This window comes from Argiope bruennichi, chromosome 4 (assembly GCF_947563725.1).
Source record: "Argiope bruennichi chromosome 4, qqArgBrue1.1, whole genome shotgun sequence".
NCBI classification, from domain to species: Eukaryota; Metazoa; Arthropoda; class Arachnida; order Araneae; family Araneidae; genus Argiope; species Argiope bruennichi.
Window position 1 is genome coordinate 50,634,050 of NC_079154.1, and position 6,314 is coordinate 50,640,363.

The following is a 6,314-nucleotide window of genomic DNA, read 5'->3' on the forward strand; positions in this document are numbered from 1 at the left end:
GCATTTAATTTTTTTTTAATTATAAAATATTTCAGACGAAGTTTTACATGTTCTAGATCTAAATTATGCATTTTTCTGATTTGTTTATTTAAAGAAATAATGAAAAGTAAAACGCAAATTAAATTAATTTTATAATGTCTGAAATTAACTTATCGAATATGATTTGTCTAAGAGAGGAAAAATAACCATCTCTGCTAATTAAAGTTGCAGATTTTCGAATAAAAAGTTCGTTGCCAAAAACTCTTTTTAATAGAGCATAGTAAAAGAGCTTGCTTCCGTTTATTTTGTTGCACGTTTTAATATTTTTGCAGTGACGTAGCATAGTTTCAGCACTATGGCCTAATAAAATGAGGCTATCTTTTTACTTTCTCAACTATGAAATGTAAAAAATACTGGAATCGTAAAAAATTCAACTCCGAAATTTTGCCCAATCTTCAAGATTTAAATCCTCACAAGTCACAAAAAAAAAAAAAAAAAAAAAATCATTTAGATTTTGTTATTTTTACTTTTTTTTCTGTTAAGGTAGGTGACTACATTAAATAGAAAAAAAAATCTTACGAAATTTTGAATTTCGTTTCTAAGTCTATTCTTTGGGAAGTTGCATCGGTTTTTATATTAGCATTTACATATGTTTTAATACTATTTTACAGCTTTGGATGCTGTTTTCTCACATTCTAATTTTTGGTTGAATTTTCATACGAAAAAACTCATAAATTAAAATTTAATGTCTATTTTTTGCTTAAATATGGTATAATAATTTCTTATTATGTTCTGCAGTTCCTGAATTAAAAAAATTAGTAATCTATTCATTTAGAAGCATTTTATAGCTGTTTTAATGCTTCACTATTCATCAGTCAAATCCTATTATTTAAAGAATGGCAAGGAATGCAGCTTGTTTTTTAGTTCAGGAATTAGAGAATTTATTTCTTAAATTATTTTCAATATTTTAAACAAATATTTGATAATATTTGATATATATATATATATATATATATATATATATATATATATATATATATATATATATAATATATGCAAGCGTTATTTTGTTTGAAGAAGGCAATTTCGAAGATAGAGAAGAGACGTTGAATTTTTATATTCGCTTTAATCCGTCCCGGGAAGGCATAATTTATTTACAAGAAGGCGCGGACAAAGCACGTCCACTCACAGCATCAGATTAGATAAGAAATGGCGTAAAAAACAATAGGGAGAAACAAATTATCCCTGTCTTATATACTGTGGTATTTTAATAGGGATTTCCATGGCATGTCAATTAAAAAGCAAGGGCAACACAGGGATCTTTTAGAAGAATTTTAAAGTCAGCGGTATTTTGTCCCTTCACTCGGAGTATGGGAACGTTTAGGCTTTTAGCTGATTCAGCAATTTTACAAAGCTTCTGTTGAATTAATTAACTACAGAAAGTGGAATTGGATCAGGAAATAAGAGAATGAAATTACTATGGGCTAAATTAAGATGAAGCTTTGGAAATTAATTTGGATTAAAATATCATTACAATTTTATATATATAACTATTTTCAAAGAATTCATCTCAAGCGTAGTCACATACTTTAATAAACAGAATCGCCAAAATAAATTTTGTATAAAATTGTAGATTTTCATCAAGTTTTGGACAAAATCTATAGAAAAGATTTATCAGTGTAACGTGAACACGATAATTCCTTTACAATATAACATAATCTTTTTAATAATTTTTATATATTAATAATCATTCATTATTTTAAAGATTATATTAAAAGATTATATTCGAAATTTATATTTGCGGAAAAATTGCTTCATAAGAAATACATTTGGAATTTATATTAATGTATTTTTACTTTATCTGGAAGAATACTGTATTCTAGATGCTAAATTTCTCTACACAAAATGTATAATGGAACGAATGTCCTTTCTTTTTATTTCACATGGGCAGCAGCAGAAATAAGTACTTTTAGAGCTTCTCTGTCTCTGTGAAGACAGGTATTCCATTTTCCCCTGGTACCTCTGAATGTTGAAAATTTTAATAGGATTGCCTTTGGATTGTTAATATATTTAAATACCATCTACAAAATTAATAATTTCATTTATATACTTAAAAAAATTCTGCAATCTACAGGACAGATCATGTGATAAGGAACAACCAAATCTGGCTCAAATTTAATTTTGAGATAGGAAATATGAATATCAGAATGTGTGCGTGTATAAATAGATTAATTAAAAATATGCGAGATGGCGTTTTTCCATGACAACTTCTGAAAATATTATAACAAGCAATAATTTTTGCACCATCTTAAAATAACATGATTTTATGTCACAATTTGGTTTCAAAACTATTTTGTTGAGGAAATCGTGAACATAGTGTATAAAAATTTAATTGATATAAAACACAACCAATATTCCCGCCAACCGCTAGTCGCCAAAGTCGGCAAGTTTGAAATAAATCAAACATGTAGTCACATCTAGCTTCTTATTATGATTTTAGTTCCAACAGGAAATAAACAAGTGAATGTGACAAATGTTTCATTAAATGTGAAAATCATTTCAATTTTATATAAATTTAAAAATGTATTTTAAAACACATTTTGCAAATATCAAGTCTGGAAGAACCCAAATTAAATAATTTTTCTTATATGTAAAGTTCGAGTAATCTTTTCCATGATCGTCGAAAAAAAAAAATTGATGACTGAATATTTTACTCATATTTCTTTCCAGATTCTGCAGATAAATTCCAATTTTTTTTCTTCCTTTGTGAGTCATTATGTAAATTGAAGGTACTGATGTATTCTGCTCATAAAGTTTCATACTGAAGTAAGTATAAAATTGTTTTTCCATCTGAGGTAAAGACTTTTTTTTTTTAATGAAACATTTGAAGATTTTGAGAAAATTAAAGAAGCTGAAGCGATTTTAAACAACACGAGTTTATTTGTTCGAATAAACATATAATATACACTTACATTATGATATGTTAAAGCAATTTTCATTTCTTAAAAATGCTCTTTTAAGAAAAATAATGGCTGTGAATTCAAACAAAACATATGAAAAATAAATATTAACATTTATAAAAGAAATAATTCTAAATAAAATAATTCTAAATAGAAAAATAACATACAAAGTAAATTTCTCTCCATCAAAATGCTAAATTTAAAAATAAAACTCGGTAACTAACAACAAAATGAAAAAGGAATTTGAAAAATGATTCAGAAGTTACTTTATAACTATTACACAATTTCAATATGAAAGAAAATACCTTTATCAATTTCTTGCCCCATTTGATAGAATCAGTGCAAATGAAAAAACAAATTCATTAAATTATAATGAGAAGGCATTTAGAAATCCAAAGCACCATTTGTGCAAATTCTATACAATTTGTACACATTGTTAATATTCGAAAATTCAACAAGTAAGTGCTTATTTTGATAATGGTGAGTATCTTACAATTTAAAATTTTCTATTACATCACACAAGAAAGGAATTGAAGAACATAAAATCAATTTTAAAATTACAATGTAGCAGAACTTGGATAAGTGAAAAATATTGGGGCCATAATAAAAATTTGAGCTTAAAGATAAGCATAGTAATAAGAAAAGAATCTGTAAACAAAAAAATGACAAATATTTACATTTATTACTAAACAGTTTTAATAAATAACACATAATAATTTTAAAATAATTAAATAATAATTTTAAAATAATAAACATTCTCAACAAATAAAATGTAATAAGCAACTAAAATAATGTATTTATGAATATATTAAATAACACATTAACTAAAGTATTTATGAATATATTAAATGTACAACAAATCTTTAAAAGAAACAATATAATAACTAAATAATAATTCTTGAATATACTAGATCTGAACTGTATATATATAATTGTTTAAAGTATTGAGAAATTTTGAATAATTCCTCCAGCATAACGGATTACAGTCCTTATAAAGCATTATTTCTATACAGTCATTGATAACATATGGAACGGGCATATTTAGATAATGAAAATAATTTACAAATAAAAATTTTTTACACTTTTTAGATTTGATTTTGAAATAATCAAACTAAGTTGAATTTGTGACATTTCAATATTGTGTTAATAAGGAAATTGTGGGAACAGAGAAAAATTTGAATTTTATTTATTTGAATAACCCAAGTTCAATAACATAAAGACAATAAAAGGTAGAATTTTAATTTATTTTCACAAAATTAGCAAAATGTGCGATTTGTAGGCAGTTAACATACATTTCTGTACACAGCTCAAAATGCATCTTTCAAACCCTGTCTTTATAATCAATTTCTTTAATTGACAATTTAAAAAAGTCTTTAAACCACAATAATATTAATAATAAACATGGTGTGAGATGCAGAATAATTTGAGAATTCTGATTTTCAAACAATAGAATTTTTCAATGACTGCAAGCTCTTAACGCTATTCCTCAACAATAAATTAAGTCTGAATTCTAATATGATATACCTAAAACTTTGAATTTTCTACTTAATATTGTTCCTTTTTCAAAAAATATCGAAGCACATATGAATACATTTGGTGAAAATTTGATTAATATACTTCCAGGATCTTGAAAAAAAAACATATTCAAAACATCAAAATGGTTTAAATATTTCTAATTATGTGCGTTTTTTAAAAGATAATATCTTTAACTTATGCTTTGAAATTCTTGCTAGAAGTATTTTCCAGTTTAATATTTTTTCCTTTAATCAAAAACAGTGAAGACACATTTGACAAGACAGCATTTTATTATAAAAATCTAATGCATGCAAAATGAAATTCTACTTATCCTTAATATCCACACAGAACAATGTAAATTTCTACTTCTAATACATAGGAATAATCTTATGAGGGAATGGGCTTTTCTTTAAATCACTACAGAGACAATTATTTTATGCAATTAAAATGCATAATGGGGAGCATATCTATACTTTTGGGTCGTGTAGACACATAACTTATTTTTATAGTTATATTAGTGGTAAAAAGCTATTTTTATACCTGCAGTATAAAGTCTATAAAAAAGAAGATAACTATTGAAAACTTTTAACATAATACTATTGATGTAATTACTTTAAATTGCAATGTTTCTTAAGGAAAAAAATCAGGTAACATAGATTATAGCTGACGGGAACAGTAAAAATATTCAACAGTTTATAAAAAAATGTAACTTATTGAATATTTTTTTAAGTTATCATTTAACTTTTTTCTTATTATAAATAGGTATGTGAGGGGAAAAGGAATTCTGCTGTTGATATAAATAAATGCTCACTCAGAAATTTTTATCATCCACACAAAATAATTTAAGAAGTGTTATAAAACATTCAAAGGTATATAAACAATCAAAGATTTTGTATAAAAATCTAAACAAATAAGACTGAAACCTCTAACCCATGGCACTAACTAATTACCATTATAATGGCTTAGAATATTAGAAAAGTAAAAATGAACTTAAAATTTTGAAAAAATAAATATTTTTCAATTAAAAATTTGTTAAAGAATACACTGAAAAAGATTCTAATAGAAAAAGCTCCTAAACATAAAACAAGAATTATTTTTTACAAAATTATATTTAATATAAAAATGATTTTAATATTTCTCAAAAGCACCATTATCAAATACATAGACGACGTGGAAACTTATTTTGTCATTAAATTTTTTTCCCCTCAATTGTAAAGATGAATTTGTTCAAATTACTTAGAATGAACCATTGGTCCATTTTAATTTTTAAAAATAATATCAAGTATTTATATAAAACTTTATTCTAAAAAATGCATGAAAAATATGACTAGTTAAAAATTTAAAATAAATAAATCAGACATTGGAATTCTCATCTTACAATCATACAGCTATATGACCACTTTGGTCAAAAAATAATAAAACAATTCTCAAAGACTAGTTACAATTGTTTGAAAGGATAATGGTACTTAAATATGACTAGTTAAAAATATAAAATAAATAAATCAGACATTGGAATTCTCATCGTACAATCATACAGCTATATGACCACTTTGGTCAAATATAATAAAACAATTCTCAAAGACTAGTTACAATTGTTTCAAAGGATAATGGTACTTAAATATGACTAGTTAAAAATTTAAAATAAATAAATCGGACATTGGAATTTTCATCTTACAATCATACAGCTATATGACCACTTTGGTCAAAAAATAATAAAACAATTCTCAAAGACTAGTTACAATAATTACAATGAATGCAGATGCAAGAAAGAACTGGGGAAAAAAGACATAAAAGAAGTGAGCAAGCCCATTTTCAAATAGTTCCTATTATTTTTCAGAAATGTCCTAGTAATAATACAAA